This window comes from Oncorhynchus keta, unplaced genomic scaffold, assembly GCF_023373465.1.
Source record: "Oncorhynchus keta strain PuntledgeMale-10-30-2019 unplaced genomic scaffold, Oket_V2 Un_contig_16560_pilon_pilon, whole genome shotgun sequence".
NCBI lineage: Eukaryota > Metazoa > Chordata > Actinopteri > Salmoniformes > Salmonidae > Oncorhynchus > Oncorhynchus keta.
The window spans coordinates 28908-48375 of NW_026279986.1; the positions used below are offsets into that span (position 1 = coordinate 28908).

The 19468-nt window shown below is 45.5% G+C and overlaps 1 long non-coding RNA gene across 1 annotated transcript; it reads right to left on the bottom strand.

Annotated features, from left to right (window-relative positions):
* Positions 1–14747: 14747 nt before the first annotated feature.
* On the bottom strand, positions 14748–15244 carry LOC127919402 (uncharacterized). The gene is made up of 3 exons (XR_008102878.1): positions 15131–15244; positions 14831–15100; positions 14748–14800 (listed from the first exon to the last, which is right to left on the bottom strand). It is a non-coding gene; the product is annotated as an uncharacterized LOC127919402 (long non-coding RNA).
* Between the last annotated feature and the right edge of the window lie 4224 nt (positions 15245–19468).

The window sequence follows — 19468 nt, forward strand, 5'->3', positions numbered from 1 at the left end:
ATAGAATGTCCACAAATGATTAAACAGTGTCCCAACCTGATTAAAAATGGTTAGAAAAATTATCCAAGAAAAATGTTGATCTTGAAAATGTTTCATCATCTAGTGACGTTTCATCCGCTATAGGGTTCGTCACTATAGGGTTCCTCACTGTAGGGTTCCTCACTGTAGGGTTCCTCACTATAGGGTTCCTCGCTGTAGGGTTCCTCACTATAACCAACTTCCTCACTATAGGGTTCCTCGCTGTAGGGTTCCTCGCTGTAGGGTTCCTCCCTATCAAGGGTTCCTCACTGTAGGGTTCCTCACTATAGGGTTCCTCAGAAAAGGGTTCCTTATCAGACAACCTTACAATTTTTTTCCTCAAATAGATTTTCTCTTATGTTCTTCCCAGACAGAACAGTCCTGTCATGAAGCTTCTTCGCAATTAGTGTCTCATTCAATTACCTGCATGTACCTGCCAATCATGAGAGGCCTGGGGCATGGGAGGTCACCTGTCCTTTGATTGGCTGCTTTAACCTGGTCAGAGGCGGGGGCAGCAGGGGCAGCGAGGGCAGCGGTTAGCCAGGGCTCAAATGAGACGCTGAGCAGAGCTGACAGGAACCGCAGTCTCTGAGCCACAGGGACAGCCACGGGGAACATTAGGACTGAAACAGTGTTCTCTCAACTCTCTGCTCTGCCTGTCACAGACAGAGATACTCACTCTAAACCAACTCTCTCTCTCTCTCTCTCTCTCTCTCTCTCTCTGTGTTCTAAAGAGTCTCTCCTCTACCTCAAGAGTCTCTCAACCTCACTGCTCTCTCTCAACTCTCTCTCTCTCTCTCTCTCTTCTCCTCTCTCTCTCTCTCTCTCAACTGTGTGTGTTAGTCTAAAGAGTGAATAAGCTCTGGGGGATCTCAACTGTACACTCACTGCACTATTACCATAAAAGTGATCTTGCACACTACTCCCTAACCAGCTTTCATGTTCTGCTAAGATGTTTCCACTGCTCTTCCCAACTGTCTAACGCTGCTGAGCGCTGGGTGTCTTGACAGCCCATCCGCACTGATTACGTTCAGGTGACAGCCTTATTTCCACAGTGCCACAATGGCAGTGGATGGGCTGTTTCTCTTTGACTTACTAACCCAACTCCTGCACTCTTCTCAACTGGGGGCAACTCCTGCAGTCTTCTCATGGGGGCTTTTAGTCTTCTCATGGGGCTTTTAGTCTTCTCATGGGGCTTTTAGTCTTCTCACTGGGGCCTTTAGTCTTCTCATAGGGCCTTTTAGTCTTCTCATAGGGCTTTTAGTCTTCTCATAGGGGCTTTTGTCTTCTCACTCCCTGGGGCTTTAGTCTTCTCATAGGGGCTTTTAGTCTTCTCATAGGGCTTTTAGTCTTCTCATAGGGGCTTTTAGTCTTCTCATAGGGCTTTTAGTCTTCTCATAGGGGCTTTTAGTCTTCTTAGGGGCTTTTTAGTCTTCTCATAGGGGCTTTAGTCTTCTCACTGAGGGCTTTTAGTCTTCTCCTGGGGCTTTTAGTCTTGTCATAGGGGCTTTTAATCTTCTCAAGGGCTTTTAATCTTCTCATTGGGGCTTTTAGTCTTGTCATAGGGGCTTTTAGTCTTGTCATTGGGGCTTTAATCTTCTCATTGGGGCTTTTAGTCTTCTCATTGGGGCTTTTCAACTGACTTGTCCCACCAGCAGTTAAGGAAAACTCTTCTCAAGTTATATTTACGGTTCTTTTGGGACTTTAAACAACTCCAAATACTTTCCCAAACTGACGTCAAACCAACAGCACTGTCAACTGACTTACTAAAACTCACTGTTTAAGATATTTGATATACCCAAATACAAAAATACACCTCAACTGGTTTGACGTTTTCCTTATCAAAACTGATTTTCAAGTTTTTCCTCAAATTGTTTTTATCTTATTTTCTCCCAGCAGAAAAATGAGTTGTCATGAAGGACCGTCGTGGTGTCTCTGACAATTTCCTGCACGTACCCACCAATCCCGAAGAGATACAATTTTTAAAATATAGAAGTACAGCCGGTATGATTGTCCTTGAATTATCCTTTAAATGGTACAGTGACAACTGACGTCTGTGGTTCACAGGGAGAAGTCTAATTGGATCACAGTAGACAGGCCTCAGGGAAACAGCCAATGCTGGAGACACAGCTTCTACTGGCTCGAACTTCCTCTTTCTTCTGTTCCCAGGATGACAACATCTGAACTGACGCCCTAACCAACTCCTGCACTGCTATACCTCAACTGACATCCTAACCAACTAGACACTGCTTAAACCTCAACTGACGTCCTAACCAACTCCTGCACTGCTATACCTCAACTGTTCTAACCAATGACACTGCATATACCTAAACTGACGTTCTAACCAACTCCTGCACTGCTATACCTCAACTGACGCCCTAACCAACTTCTGCACTGCTATACCTCAACTGACTGACTAACCAACTCCAACACTGCTTTACCTCAACTGACATCCCTAACCAACTCCTGCACTGCTATACCTCAACTGACTTACTAACCAACTCCTGCACTGCTATACCTCAACTGACGTCCTAACCAACTTCTGCACTGCTATACCTCAACTGACTTACTAAACAACTCCTATACTGCTTTACCTCAACTGACGTCCTAACCAACTCCTGCACTGATTTACCTCAACTGACTTACTAACCAACTCCTGCACTGATTTACCTCAACTGACTTACTAACCAACTACTGCACTGCTATACCTCAACTGACTTACTAAACAACTCCTATACTGCTTTACCTCAACTGACGTACTAACCAACTCCTGCACTGCTATACCTCAACTGACTTACTAACCAACTCCTGCACTGATTTACCTCAACTGACTTACTAACCAACTCCTGTACTGCTATACCTCAACTGACTTACTAACCAACTCCTATACTGCTTTACCTCAACTGACGTCCTAACCAACTACTGCACTGCTATACCTCAACTGACTTACTAACCAACTCACACTGCTATACCTCAACTGACTTACTAACCAACTCCTGTACTGCTATTTACCTCAACTGACTTACTAACCAACTCCTGCACTGCTATACCTCAACTGACTTACTAACCAACTCCTGCACTGCTATACCTCAACTGACTTACTAACCAACTCCTGTACTGATTTACCTCAACTGACTTACTAACCAACTCCTGCACTGCTATACCTCAACTGACTTACTAACCAACTCCTGCACTGCTATACCTCAACTGACGCCCTAACCAACTCCTGCACTGCTATACCTCAACTGACTTACTAACCAACTCCTGCACTGCTATACCTCAACTGACTTACTAACCAACTCCTGCACTGCTTTACCTCAACTGACGGCCTAACCAACTCCCTGCACTGCTATACCTCAACCAGCGCCTAACCAACTCACTGCTATACCTCAACTGACTTACTAACCTCGAAGGCCTGAACATCACTCAACCAACTCCTGAACATCACTGGGATTTACCTCAACTGACTTACTAACCAACTCCTGCACTGCTATACCTCAACTGACTTACTAACCAACTCCTGCACTGCTTACCTCAACTGACGTCCTAACCAACTCCTGCACTGATTTACCTCAACTGACTTACTAACCAACTCCTGCACTGATTTACCTCAACTGACTTAGAACAAACTCCTGTACTGCTTTACTCAACTGACCTGATGAACAGCTCTACGAACCAACTCCTGTACTGATTTACCTCAACTGACTTACTAACCAACTCCTGCACTGCTTTAAACTCAACTGACTACTAACCAACTCCTGCACTGCTTTACCTCAACTGACCCTAACCAACTCCTGCACTGATTTACGTCCTCAACTGACTTACTAACAAACTCCTAACCAACTCCTGCTTTTAAACTCAACTGACTTACTAACAAACTCCTGTAATGTCCCGGTGTGGGTAGGTAGGACTACCTGACATGAGGACTCCTTGACTCCTTGCTCCCCAGTCCACCTGGCCATGCTCCTGCTCCAGTTTCAACTGACCTGAGCCCTAGGACCGTGCCCCAGGACTACCTGACATGAAGGCTCCTTGCTGTCCCCAGTCCACCTGACTGTGCTGCTGCTCCAGTTTCAACTGTTCTGCCTTATTATTATTCGACCATGCTGGTCATTTATGAACATTTGAACATCTTGGTCATGTTCTGTTATAATCTGCCCTGATAATCTCTCCTTGGCACAGCCTGTTATAAGAGGACTGGCCACCCCACATAGCCCGGTTCCTCTCTAGGTTTCTTCCTAGGTTTTGGCCTTTCTAGGGAGTTTTCCTAGCCACCGTGCTTTTACACCTGCATTGTTTGCTGTTTGGGGTTTTAGGCTGGGTTTCTTCTCCGGTTTGAGATATCAGCTGAAGGGGCTGCGGTAGAACATTTGATTTGATTTGATCTCTCCGGTGTGAAAGGGCTTATAAATACATTTGATTTGATTTGATTTGATCTGTAATGCTTTAAACCTCAACTGACTGACAAATAAACACCTGTAATGCTTTAAACCTCAACTGACTTACTAACCAACTCTTACACAGCTATAAACCTTAACTGACTTACTAACCAACTCTTTACACTGCTATAAACCTCAACTGACTTACTAACCAACTATTACACTGCTATAAACCTCAACTGATCCATACTAACTGCACTATTACTGCTATAAACCTACCAACTGACTTACTAACCAACTATTACACTGCTTTATAAACCTCAACTGACTTACTAACCAACTATTACACTGCTATAAACCTCAACTGACTTACTAACCAACTATTACACTGCTATAAACCTTTAAACGGTGTGGGTCACTACCAGGTGTTGATACCTAGGTCCTAAACCTGACATCACTATCCACCTCTGTTTTTCCTTTAGGTCTATAAGTGGGTAGGTAACCATGACTAATGAACATCACTGTCAGGTGTGGGTAGGTAGACCTCGAGGCCTAATGTTGTTGAACATCACTGTTTCAGGTGTAGGTAGGTAGATCCCTCGAGGCACTAATGAACATCACTGTCAGGTCATTATTTGATAGGTAGACCTCGAGGCCTAATGAACATCACTGTCAGGTGTGGGTCACTAGGTAGACCTCGAGGCCTAATGAACATCTGTGTCTTTAGGTGTGGGTACTGAACCATGGTAGACCTCTCTTTAGGTGTGGGCCTAGACTCTGTTTCCTTTAGGAACATCACTGTCAGGTGTGGGTAGGTAGACCTCGAGGCCTGATGAACATCACTGTCAGGTGTGGGTAGGTAGACCTCGAGGCCTGATGAACATCACTGTCTGGTGTGGGTAGGTAGACCTACTCGAGGCCTGATGAACATCACTGTCTGGTGTGGGTAGGTAGACCTCTGTTTCCTTTATGAACATCCTGTCTGGTGATGTAGGTGAACATACTCTGTTTGGTGTAGGTGAACACTAGTTGATGAACAGCTCTCTTTCCTTTAAGGTGGGTAGGTAGAACACTAGACCTGATGAACAGCTCTCTCCGGTGTGGGTAGGTAGAACACTAGACCTGATGAACAGCTCTGTCCGGTGTGGGTAGGTTGACCTCGAGGCCTGATGAATAGCTCTCTGGTGTGGGTAGGTAGAACACTAGACCTGATGAACAGCTCTCTCCGGTGTGGTTAGGATGAACAGCTCTTTCCTAGGATGAACAGCTCTCTCCGGTGTGGGTACCATGTTAGAACTCTGGCCTGATGAACAGCTCTCTCCGGTGTGGGTAGGTAGAACACTTGGCCTGATGAACAGCTCTCTCCGGTGTGGGTAGGTAGAACACTTGGCCTGATGAACAGCTCTCTCCGGTGTGGGTTAGGTAGAACACTTGGCCTGATGAACAGCTCTCCGGTGTGGGTAGGTAGAACACTGTTTCCTGTCATTATGTACAGTCACTCCGGTGGTAGAACACATTATTGTAGACCTGATGAACAGCTCTGTCCGGTGTGGGTAGGTTGACCTCGAGGCCTGATGAACAGCTCTCTCCGGTGTGGTTAGGTAGAACACTTGGCCTGATGAACAGCTCTCTCCGGTGTGGTTAGGTAGAACACTTGGCCTGATGAACAGCTCTCTCCGGTGTGGTTAGGTAGAACACTTGGCCTGATGAACAGCTCTCTCCGGTGTGGTTACCTGGTTGGCCTCTGGCCTGATGAACAGCTCTCTCCGGTGTGGTTAGGTAGAACCTTGGCCTGATGAACAGTTTCTCTGGTGTGGTTAGGTAGAACACTTGACCTGATGAACAGCTCTCTCCGGTGTGGGTAGGTAGAACACTCTGGCCTGATGAACAGCTCTCTCCGGTGTGGTTAGGTAGAACACTGGCCTGATGAACATCCTCTCTCCGTGTGGTCACTACCATGGTTGAACACTTGGCCTGATGTCAACATGTTGTTGATCCATCCTCTGATTTCCTTTAGGTCATTATTGTGGTTAGGTAGAACACTTGGCCTGATGTCAACAGCTCTCTCCGGTGTGGGTAGGTTGAACACTTTGGTCATGATTTCACTAAATTGTATTGTGTTACATTTGGTCAATTAAAATGTATTTCTGTTTTTTGTCAACGATCTACAAAATTACTCTAATGTCAAACTGAAGTTTCCTTTAAAATAGTCATATATATACTCTGTTTTTTAAGATTAATGAGTCATACCATGTTGTTGAAACACATATTACCTTTAGGTCATTATAGTATACCTTGATTTTACAGTTTTCCTTTAGTCATTATTGTGGAGTCACTACCATGTTGTTGATACATGCATGTTTTGGAATATTTGAAGTCTGTATTATTTGCATACGTTTTTTCATTCTGTCATTTAGGTCATTATTGTGGAGTCACTACCATGTTGTTGATCCATCCTCTGTTTCCTTTAGGTCATTATTGTGGAGTCACTACCATGTTGTTGATCCATCCTCTGTTTCCTTTAGGTCATTATTGTGGAGTCACTACCATGTTGTTGATACATCCTCTGTTTCCTTTAGGTCATTATTGTGGAGTCACTACCATGTTGTTGATCCATCCTCTGTTTCCTTTAGGTCATTATTGTGGAGTCACTACCATGTTGTTGATCCATCCTCTGTTTCCTTTAGGTCATTATTGTGGAGTCACTACCATGTTGTTGATCCATCCTCTGTTTCCTTTAGGTCATTATTGTGGAGTCACTACCATGTTGTTGATCCATCCTCTGTTTCCTTTAGGTCATTATTGTGGAGTCACTACCATGTTGTTGATCCATCCTCTGTTTCCTTTAGGTCATTATTGTGGAGTCACTACCATGTTGTTGATCCATCCTCTGTTTCCTTTAGGTCATTATTGTGGAGTCACTACCATGTTGTTGATCCATCCTCTGTTTCCTTTGAGTCACTACCATGTTGTTGATCCATCCTCTGTTTCCTTTAGGTCATTATTGTGGAGTCACTACCATGTTGTTGATCCATCCTCTGTTTCCTTTAGGTCATTATTGTGGAGTCACTACCATGTTGTTGATCCATCCTCTGTTTCCTTTAGGTCATTATTGTGGAGTCACTACCATGTTGTTGATCCATCCTCTGTTTCCTTTAGGTCATTATTGTGGAGTCACTACCATGTTGTTGATCCATCCTCTGTTTCCTTTAGGTCATTATTGTGGAGTCACTACCATGTTGTTGATACATCCTCTGTTTCCTTTAGGTCATTATTGTGGAGTCACTACCATGTTGTTGATACATCCTCTGTTTCCTTTAGGTCATTATTGTGGAGTCACTACCATGTTGTTGATCCATCCTCTGTTTCCTTTAGGTCATTATTGTGGAGTCACTACCATGTTGTTGATCCATCCTCTGTTTCCTTTAGGTCATTATTGTGGAGTCACTACCATGTTGTTGATACATCCTCTGTTTCCTTTAGGTCATTATTGTGGAGTCACTACCATGTTGTTGATCCATCCTCCTCCTTTGTCATTATTTGGAGTCACTACCATGTTGTTGATCATTCATTATTGTGGAGTCACTACCATGTTGTTGATCCATCCTCTGTTTCCTTTAGGTCATTATTGTGGAGTCACTACCATGTTGTTGATCCATCCTCTGTTTCCTTTAGGTCATTATTGTGGAGTCACTACCATGTTGTTGATCCATCCTCTGTTTCCTTTAGGTCATTATTGTGGAGTCACTACCATGTTGTTGATCCATCCTCTGTTTCCTTTAGGTCATTATTGTGGAGTCACTACCATGTTGTTGATACATCCTCTGTTTCCTTTAGGTCATTATTGTGGAGTCACTACCTGATCCATCCTGTTGTCATTATTTGAGTCACTACCATGTTGTTTTCCTCTGTTTTTAGGTCATTATTGTGGAGTCACTACCATGTTGTTGATCCATCCTCTGTTTCCTTTAGGTCATTATTGTGGAGTCACTACCATGTTGTTGATCCATCCTCTGTTTCCTTTAGGTCATTATTGTGGAGTCACTACCATTTTGTTGATCCATACTCTGTTTCCTCCCATCCCAGCCATTGAACTCTGTAGCTGTTTGAAAATCACCAATGATGACGTCCCGAAGCAGTTTCCTTCCTGTCCTGCAGCTCAGTTCAGAAGGACGACTGCATCGTTGATGTGTCTGGGTGGTTTAATACATCATCCACAGCATCGTTATTAACTTGACCATGCTTAAAGTGATATTCGATGTCTGATTTGTTATTGTTATACGTTTACCAATCAATGCCCTTCTTTTTGAGGCATTCAAATAGCTCCTTGCTCTTTGTAGTTGAATATGTGCTTGAAATGCAATACTTGACTGAGGAACATTACAGATGTATGTATGTATGGGGGACAGAGGAAGTGGTAGTCATACAAAAATCATGTTAACCACTATTATTTCACACAGACTGATTCAGTATATGTGAACTAAACATGAACAGAATACAAAATAATAAACGTGAAAACCGAAACAGTCCTAACCGGTGCATAAAACACAAAGACAGGAAACAACCACCCACAAAACCCAACACAAAACAGGCTACCTAAATATGGTTCCCAATCAGAGACAATGACTAACACCTGCCTCTGATTGAGAACCATATCAGGCCCAAACACAGAAACAGACAAACATCCAAGTTGAAGTGCTTGAACGTGGAGGTGACGATTAAAAACGTTCCCAAACTCAATCCTCATCCATCTACCAAACAAGAGTTGTGTGAGTGGAATCACGCCCCTTAGATAACAACCACCCTCTGGCTACATAAGGGTTCAGTGTAGGTAGGTGTCTAATTGTATATTAAAGTCTTCATGCAGAAAATGCATTACAACTCACAAAGGAAATGCTGACGCATGGCCCGGGGAGTTTAATGGAACAACAATTAGGAGGAGACGTCGGTGGCTCAGTCAGTGGATAATGCTCCTTCTGAGGCACTCAGACAGCGTCGACAACAGTGCTTGCCAATCAAGGAAGCCATCAAGTGTCATTATGTTTGGTTAACATTTAACATGTTTCTAGAACCTTCTACGTCTTGTACTATACCAGAGGTGGTAATGAGGGTCGTGGATGGTGTCGGTTTTGGAGCCCTTTTGTTGCAAAGAACCGTGATAATTGCAGATGTACCTCTTTTCTTCACCTAAATGCTTTGAACTATCCATCACTGTATCACGGTAATTATAGTTCACAACATCCTCTTCCTGTCCCTCTTTCCCCTCGGTAGTTACAGTCCGTCCTTTACTGCTCTTCTTTCTCCCTCCCTTTTCTATAATACATTCTCACTCTCCCCCTTTCACTTCTTCTCTCAACCAGCTGTCTCTTTATTTGGCCCGGCCCTGTTCAAATACAGTTCTTTTATTTAACCTTTAACGAGGCAAGTCATTTAAGGACAAATTATTATTTACAGTGATTGGCCTACCCTGGCCAAACTCTAACCCAGAGGACGCTGGGCCAATTGTGCGCCGCCCTATGGGACTCCCAATCACGCCGTTTGTGATACATCAAACCAGGGTCTGTAGTGACGCCTCTAGCACTGAGATGCAGTGCCTTAGACCACTGAACCAGGGTCTGTAGTGACGCCTCTAGCACTGAGATGCAGGGCATTAGACCACTGAACCAGGGTCTGTAGTGACGCCTCTAGCACTGAGATGGAGCGCCTTAGACCACTGAACCAGGGTCTGTAGTGACACCTCTAGCACTGAGATGCAGCGCCTTAGACCACTGAACCAGGGTCTGTAGTGACACCTCTAGCACTGAGATGCAGGGCCTTAGACCACTGAACCAGGGTCTGTAGTGACGCCTCTAGCACTGAGATGGAGCGCCTTAGACCACTGAACCAGGGTCTGTAGTGACACCTCTAGCACTGAGATGCAGCGCCTTAGACCACTGAACCAGGGTCTGTAGTGACGCCTCTAGCACTAAGATGCAGTGCCTTAGACCACTGAACCAGGGTCTGTAGTGACGCCTCTAGCACTAAGATGCAGTGCCTTAGACCACTGAACCAGGGTCTGTAGTGACACCTCTAGCACTAAGATGCAGTGCCTTAGACCACTGAACCAGGGTCTGTAGTGACACCTCTAGCACTGAGATGGAGCGCCTTAGACCACTGAACCAGGGTCTGTAGTGACGCCTCTAGCACTAAGATGCAGTGCCTTAGACCACTGAACCAGGGTCTGTAGTGACGCCTCTAGCACTGAGATGCAGTGCCTTAGACCACTGAACCAGGGTCTGTAGTGACGCCTCTAGCACTAAGATGCAGGGCCTTAGACCACTGAACCAGGGTCTGTAGTGACGCCTCTAGCACTGAGATGCAGTGCCTTAGACCACTGAACCAGGGTCTGTAGTGACGCCTCTAGCACTAAGATGCAGGGCCTTAGACCACTGAACCAGGGTCTGTAGTGACGCCTCTAGCACTGAGATGCAGTGCCTTAGACCACTGCACCAGGGTCTGTAGTGACGCCTCTAGCACTAAGATGCAGGGCCTTAGACCACTGAACCAGGGTCTGTAGTGACGCCTCTAGCACTGAGATGCAGGGCCTTAGACCACTGAACCAGGGTCTGTAGTGACGCCTCTAGCACTGAGATGGAGCGCCTTAGACCACTGAACCAGGGTCTGTAGTGACACCTCTAGCACTGAGATGCAGCGCCTTAGACCACTGAACCAGGGTCTGTAGTGACGCCTGAACCTAGCACTAAGATGCAGGGCCTTAGACCACTGAACCAGGGTCTGTAGTGACGCCTCTAGCACTGAGATGCAGGGCCTTAGACCACTGAACCAGGGTCTGTAGTGACGCCTCTAGCACTGAGATGCAGGGCCTTAGACCACTGAACCAGGGTCTGTAGTGACGCCTCTAGCACTGAGATGCAGGGCCTTAGACCACTGAACCAGGGTCTGTAGTGACGCCTCTAGCACTGAGATGCAGGGCCTTAGACCACTGAACCAGGGTCTGTAGTGACGCCTCTAGCACTGAGATGCAGGGCCTTAGACCACTGAACCAGGGTCTGTAGTGACGCCTCTAGCACTAAGATGCAGGGCATTAGACCACTGAACCAGGGTCTGTAGTGACGCCTCTAGCACTGAGATGCAGGGCATTAGACCACTGAACCAGGGTCTGTAGTGACGCCTCTAGCACTGAGATGCAGTGCCTGAGACCACTGAACCAGGGTCTGTAGTGACGCCTCTAGCACTAAGATGCAGGGCCTTAGACCACTGAACCATGGTCTGTAGTGACGCCTCTAGCAATGAGATGCAGGGCCTTAGACCGCTGAACCAGGGTCTGTAGTGACGCCTCTAGCACTGAGATGCAGCGCCTTAGACCACTGAACCAGGGTCTGTAGTGACGCCTCTAGCACTGAGATGCAGGGCCTTAGACCACTGAACCACCCAGGAGCCCAAATGAATCCCTTTACTGGATCCTGCCTTCCTACTAGATCCTCGGGGTGTTTCTCTTATCCAATCATTTACATTTAGCAGTGGAGCAGTGAACATCTCAAGGAAAATGAGGAAGTAAGGATGCCTTTTTAGAGTATTTGAACTGGGTCTCTCCTTTGTTCCTTCCTGTCGGGGTAATGGTCTGGGACCTACATATACCGGAAATGCACATTTGTAGTGTATTCAAGGTATATAAATGCTAGTTTTTTTCCCACTTAAAAATGTCAGACATGATTTGCCCGAACAAAAAATGGAACACCCCTACAAAAATATCCATTAATTGTAATCCACACAATAATTCACATCTCCTGTTGCTGCAGGATTATTTTCCTGCTGTAGCAAACCGGCTCAAATTAAGATCCTACATCTGTATGTCATTTCTTTGTGTCTCGCAAGCCTTGGGACTCAGTCTGCCCCTCCCTCTTCCTGTCAAAAAGGAACGGAAGACATATTTCACGCTCCTCTTATTACACCATAAAATGAGCGTGAAAGAGAGGGGGGAAGAGAAGAGGTAGAGGGGGAAAAGAGAGAGGAGTGGAAAGAGAGAGGGTAGAGGGGGGGAAGAAAGAGGGGTGTGGAAAGAGAGGGGGACAGAGGGGGAAGAGAGAGGGGGAAAAGGGGTGGAAGGAGAGGGGGACAGAGAGGGTGGGAAGAAAGAGGGGGTGGAAAGAGAGAGGGGTGAGAGAGGGGGAAAGGGGTGGAAGGAGGGGGACAGAGAGGGTGGGTAGAAAGAGGGGGTGGAAAGAGAGGGGTGAGAGAGGGGGGAAAACAAGGGAAGAAGAGAAGGAGATATTTATTTGTGGCTCCCTGTTACATCTGAACCTCCTTCCCCTCTCCTCCTTCTTCTCCTTGCTTGCATCCCTATTCTCCCTAGTGAGAGAGAGAGACTCCTACTAACTAATAAAAAGGAGAGAATGGCGTGACAGCCGTGTTGAAGGGAGAGGAGAGATGTCACTCCACCACACCAGAACCCTCCCACTGACAAAATGGATGACAACCATGTGGAAGGGAGAGGAGAGATGTCACTCCACCAAACCAGAACCCTCCCACTGACAGAATGGATGACAGCTGTATGGAAGGGAGAGGAGAGGAGAGATGTCACTCCACCACACCAGAACCCTCCCACTGACAGAATGGATGACAACCATGTGGAAGGGATAGGAGAGATGTCACTCCACCAAACCAGAACCCTCCCACTGACAAAATGGATGACAGCTATATGGAAGGGATAGGAGAGATGTCACTCCACCAAACCAGAACCCTCCCACTGACAGAATGGAGGACAGCCATATGGAAGGGAGAGCAGAGATGTCACTCTACCAAACCAGAACCCTCCCACTGACAGAATGGATGACAGCTGTATGGAAGGGAGAGGAGAGGAGAGATGTCACTCCACCACACCAGAACCCTCCCACTGACAGAATGGAGGACAGCCATATGGAAGGGAGAGCAGAGATGTCACTCTACCAAACCAGAACCCTCCCACTGACAGAATGGATGACAGCTGTATGGAAGGGAGAGGAGAGGAGAGATGTCACTCCACCACACCAGAACCCTCCCACTGACAGAATGGATGACAGCTGTATGGAAGGGAGAGCAGAGATGTCACTCTACCAAACCAGAACCCTCCCACTGACAGAATGGATGACAGCTGTATGGAAGGGAGAGGAGAGAGGAGATGTCACTCCACCACACCAGAACCCTCCCACTGACAGAAGCAGAAGGTGTGTGGGAGGACCAAGCTGACACATGGGGAGTTCAGGTCTCTGCTCATAACACCAACACTACTGTTGAGGACTCTCAGAGGTTGAGTTCACAACACATTCATAGGTCCCTAACGCTGACTGTGTTTTGATTAATGAGAGGACACTGACTGTTAGATTGAGGGGAGATGTGATAGAAACACCATATGATTGACTGATTTGTGTTCACGCAGCCTACCGTAGCTATTGGTGTGTGTGTGTGTGTGTGTGTGTGTGTGTGTGTGTGTGTGTGTGTGTGTGTGTGTGTGTGTGTGTGTGTGTGTGTGTGTGTGTGTGTGTGTGTGTGTGTGTGTGTGTGTGTGTGTGTGTGTGTGTGTGTCTGTCTGCCTATCTGTATCCCATTGTACAATTGCATTCCTGCCATGGGGAATTTGATCAAATGGCGTCAGAGCGAGATGGCCACAGCTCACCACAGTGACGTAAAGGCTGCACTGACCAGCCTCTGTGTCTCTATGTTTTCCCTGGACACACACACACACACACACACACACACACACACACACACACACACACACACACACACACACACACACACACACACACACACACACACACACACACACACACACACACACACACACACACACACACACACACACACACGCATCAATGGCTCCAAAAGTGTGTACGTGTTCAGCTACACTGTGCTTGACAGCATTAGTCTCTGATCCCAGTTTAAACCTACAGAGGGACAGTTTCCATGCCAACCCTTTCAGTGTCAGCATACCTATTTTAACATATAAACACACACACACACCACAGATTACAGTCACACTGCTAACACATGGAGCTTTTACTCACAGTGTTTTCTCCATCTCTCTCTGGTGAAAAATAGACTAGGGTTATTCACGGCTAAGGGGCCTCTCTTCAGAGCAGAAAACAAGGTTCTTTCAGGACAGAGGAAGGAACCTGTGAGTGTGCATTAGTGGAACACAAATTTGAACACAGGACAAGCACTTGATTCAATCAGATCTGCTTTAGCCCGAAATCCGCAAGGTTTATGTATTTACGGCGTCCGCAGCTGGGGCCGTGTAAGAGCAGTCAAATCCACAAGCGGCTCCTGGTGCTATATCTAAAGCTGTTAAAGCTTTATCTAAAGCTGTCTGTTAGGATGATAGATGTAATCTACACCTCCATTAGGATGATAGATGTAATCTACACCTCCGTTAGGATGATAGATGTAATCTACACCTCCTTTAGGATGATAGATGTAATCTACACCTCCTTTAGGATGATAGATGTAATCTACACCTCCATTAGGATGATAGATGTAATCTACACCTCCGTTAGGATGATAGATGTAATCTACACCTCCTTTAGGATGATAGATGTAATCTACACCTCCATTAGGATGATAGATGTAATCTACACCTCCGTTAGGATGATAGATGTAATCTACACCTCCTTTAGGATGATAGATGTAATCTACACCTCCGTTAGGATGATAGATGTAATCTACACCTCCATTAGGATGATAGATGTAATCTACACCTCCGTTAGGATGATAGATGTAATCTACACCTCCATTAGGATGATAGATGTAATCTACACCTCCATTAGGATGATAGATGTAATCTACACCTCCATTAGGATGATAGATGTAATCTACACCTCCATTAGGATGATAGATGTAATCTACACCTCTGTTAGGATGATAGATGTAATCTACACCTAAATTAGGATGATAGATGTAATCTACACCTCCGTTAGGATGATAGATGTAATCTACACCTCCGTTAGGATGATAGATGTAATCTACACCTCCGTTAGGATGATAGATGTAATCTACACCTCCGTTAGGATGATAGATGTAATCTACACCTCCATTAGGATGATAGATGTAATCTACACCTCCATTAGGATGATAGATGTAATCTACACCTCCGTTAGGATGATAGATGTAATCTACACCTCCATTAGGATGATAGATGTAATCTACACCTCCATTAGGATGATAGATGCAATCTACACCTCCATTAGGATGACAGATGTAATCTATACCTCCGTTAGGATGATAGATGTAATCTACACCTCTGTTAGGAAGACAGACATAATCTACACCTCCGTTAGGATGATAGATGTAATCTACACCTCCATTAGGATGATAGATTTAATCTACACCTCCGTTAGGATGACAGATGTAATCTACACCTAAATTAGGATGACAGATATAATCTACACCTCCATTAGGATGATAGATGTAATCTACACCTCCATCACGATGTTAGAAATCCTATATTTTGTTTAATAATTTTTCCATTTCTGTCACGCCCTGATCTGTTTCACCTGTCTTTGTAATTGTTTCCACCCTCCTCCAGATGTCACCCATCTTCCCCATTATCTCCTTGGTATTTATACTGATGTTTTCGGGCTGTCTGTGCCAGTTCATCTTGTTTGTCAAGTTTACCAGGGTTGTCCTGTCAGCACCTGTCTTTTCCCAGCCTCTCTTTTTCTCGTCCTCCTGGTTTTTGACTCTTGCCTGTCCTGACCCTGTACCCGCCCGCCTGACCAGTCTGCCTGTCCTGACCCTGTACCCGTCTGCCTGACCAGTCTGCCTGTCCTGACCCTGTACCCGCCCGCCTGACCAGTCTGCCTGTCCTGACCCTGTACCCGCCCGCCTGACCAGTCTGCCTGTCCTGACCCTGTACCCGCCCGCCTGACCACTCTGCCTGTCCTGACCCTGTACCCGCCCGCCTGACCACTGCCTGACCCTGAACCCACCCGCCTGACCAGTCTGCCTGTCCTGACCCTGTACCCGCCCGCCTGACCAGTCTGCCTGTCCTGACCCTGTACCCGCCCACCTGACCAGTCTGCTTGTCCTGACCCTGTACCCGCCCGCCTGACCAGTCTGCCTGTCCTGACCCTGTACCCGCCCGCCTGACCAGTCTGCCTGTCCTGACCCTGTACCCGCCCACCTGACCAGTCTGCCTGTCCTGACCCTGTACCCGCCCGCCTGACCAGTCTGCCTGTCCTGACCCTGTACCCGCCCACCTGACCAGTCTGCCTGTCCTGACCCTGTACCCGCCCGCCTGACCAGTCTGCCTGTCCTGACCCTGTACCCGCCCACCTGACCAGTCTGCCTGTCCTGACCCTGTACCCGCCCGCCTGACCAGTCTGCCTGTCCTGACCCTGTACCCGCCCACCTGACCAGTCTGCCTGACCTGACCCTGAGCCTGCCTGCCGTCCTGTATCTTGGCCTCTGCTCTGGATTATCGACCCCTGCCTGCCTTGACCTGTCGTTTGCCTGCCCCTGTTGCTACAATAAACACTGTTACTTCACACAGTCTGCACTTGGGTCTTACCTTGATTCCTGATAATTTCAGTGTCATTATTTCTATATCACCTCCACTTCCTCCCTCTGAACTTCTAACGCCAGTGGGACAAGTGTGGCTTCGTGACAACGTTTCACAAAAGCAGCTGACACCCTCTGACACTGCCAAAACATCAGCTTTGGGGGTGTAAGCTCGATCTGATTGAATCTAGGCCTTAAGACTTTTCCTTGGCCTGTGTTTTATACCGGCTGTTCGGCACAATGTTTTAATCAATATTTTATGGACCACAACCTTCCTAGGATTTATGACTTGAAAAAGGTTTTATTTGAAACTGCCTTGTGATAGTAAAAACATTTTTTTAATGAAATTGTTTAAGGAACTTTATGGTAAACGAACTGAACTAGAACTTATTACGAGAGGATATTATGTAATGTCTTAGGGATGTTCTTGGTTTACTGGGGTAAGTACTGGTGCTGCAATGACACACTGATACAACAGGTACAGTTCTTTGTGTTGTTGCGTGGGCAATACTTTTCCCCTAGTTCCTTGTATTAGTAGGGTTACTACTCCTATAAAGCTACTCTCAATGCCGGTTTCCCCCCGATCAACACCTCACCAACAATGTTGCAGGAGTCATAAAAATAGTTAAACAGTCTTCTTAAATGCGAAAACCCCTGTGGCATGTTATTTTAACTGGTCCATTTGAACACAGATGTAGGATATTCATTTGATCACTCTTTTGTTGCTGAGAATTTTTCTGCACAGCAAGAAATTGCAAACTTGTAGTGTATTCGAGGTTTAAAAAGGCTTCTCAAGTTTGTAATTTACACTTTAGAATGTCAGACTTGATTTGCCCTAATGAAAAATGTATCAGCCCCTATTAAACCTGACTAAAAATGCATCAGCCCCTGTTAAACCTGACTAATAATGTATCAGCCCCTACGAAACCTGACTAATAATGTATCAGCCCATATTAAACCTGACTAATAATGCATCAGCCCCTACGAAACCTGACTAAAAATGCATCAGCCCCTATTAAACCTGACTAAAAATGCATTAGCCCCTACTAAAACCTGGCTAAAAATGCATCAGCCTATTAAACCTGACTAAAAAAACTACTAAACCTGAAAAATGCATCAGCCCCTACGAAACCTGACTAAAAATGCATCAGCCCCTACGAAACCTGACTAAAAATGCCCCTACTAAACCTATCAGCCCCTACTAAACCTGACTAAACATGTATCAGCCCCTACTAAACCTGAGCCCCTAATAATGCATCAGCCCCTACTAAACCTGACTAATAATGCATCAGCCCTACTAAACCTGACTAATAATGTATCAGCCCCTACTAAACCTGACTAATAATGTATCAGCCCCTACTAAACCTGACTAATAATGCATCAGCCCCTACTAAACCTGATTAATAATGTATCAGCCCCTACTAAACCTGATTAATAATGTATCAGCCCCTACTAAACCTGACTAATAATGCATCAGCCCCTACTAAACCTGACTAATAATGTATCAGCCTCTACTAAACCTTACTAATAATGTATCAGCCCCTACGAAACCTGACTAAACATGCATCAGCCCCTATTTAACCTGACTAATAATGTATCAGCCCCTACGAAACCTGACTAAACATGCATCAGCCCCTACTAAACCTGACTAATAATGTATCAGCCCCTACTAAACCTGACTAATAATGTATCAGCCCCTATAAATGACTAATAATGACTAATAATCAGCCCCTACTAAACCTGACTAATAATGCATCAGCCCCTACTAAACCTGACTAATAATGTATCAGCCCCTACAGAAACCTGACTAATAATGTATCTAATAAGCCCTACTAAACCTGACTAATAATGCATCAGCCCCTACTAAACCTGACTAATAATGTATCAGCCCCTCTACTAAACCTTACTAATAATGTATCAGCCCCTACGAAACCTGACTAAACATGCATCAGCCCCTATTTAACCTGACTAATAATGTATCAGCCCCTACTAAACCTGACTAAACATGCATCAGCCCCTATTTAACCTGACTAATAATGTATCAGCCCCTATTTAACCTGACTAATAATGTATCAGCCCCTACTAAACCCTGACTAATAATGCATCAGCCCCTACTAAACCTTACTAATAATGTATCAGCCCCTACTAAACCTGACTAATAATGTATCAGCCCCTACGAAACCTGACTATTTAACCTGACTAATAATGCATCAGCCCCTACGAAACTGACTAAAAATGCCCTATTTAACCATCATGCCCCTATTTAACCTGACTAATAATGCCCCTATTTAACCTGACATCAGCCCCTACTAAACCTGACTAAACATGCATCAGCCCCTATTTAACCTGACTAATAATGTATCAGCCCCTACTAAACCTGACTAAAATAATGCCCCTATTTAACCTGACTAATAATGCATCACTAAACCTGACTAAACATGTATCAGCCCCTATTTAACCTGACTAATAATGTATCAGCCCCTACTAAACCTTTAACCTGACTAATAATGTATCAGCCCCCTACTAATAAAACCTGA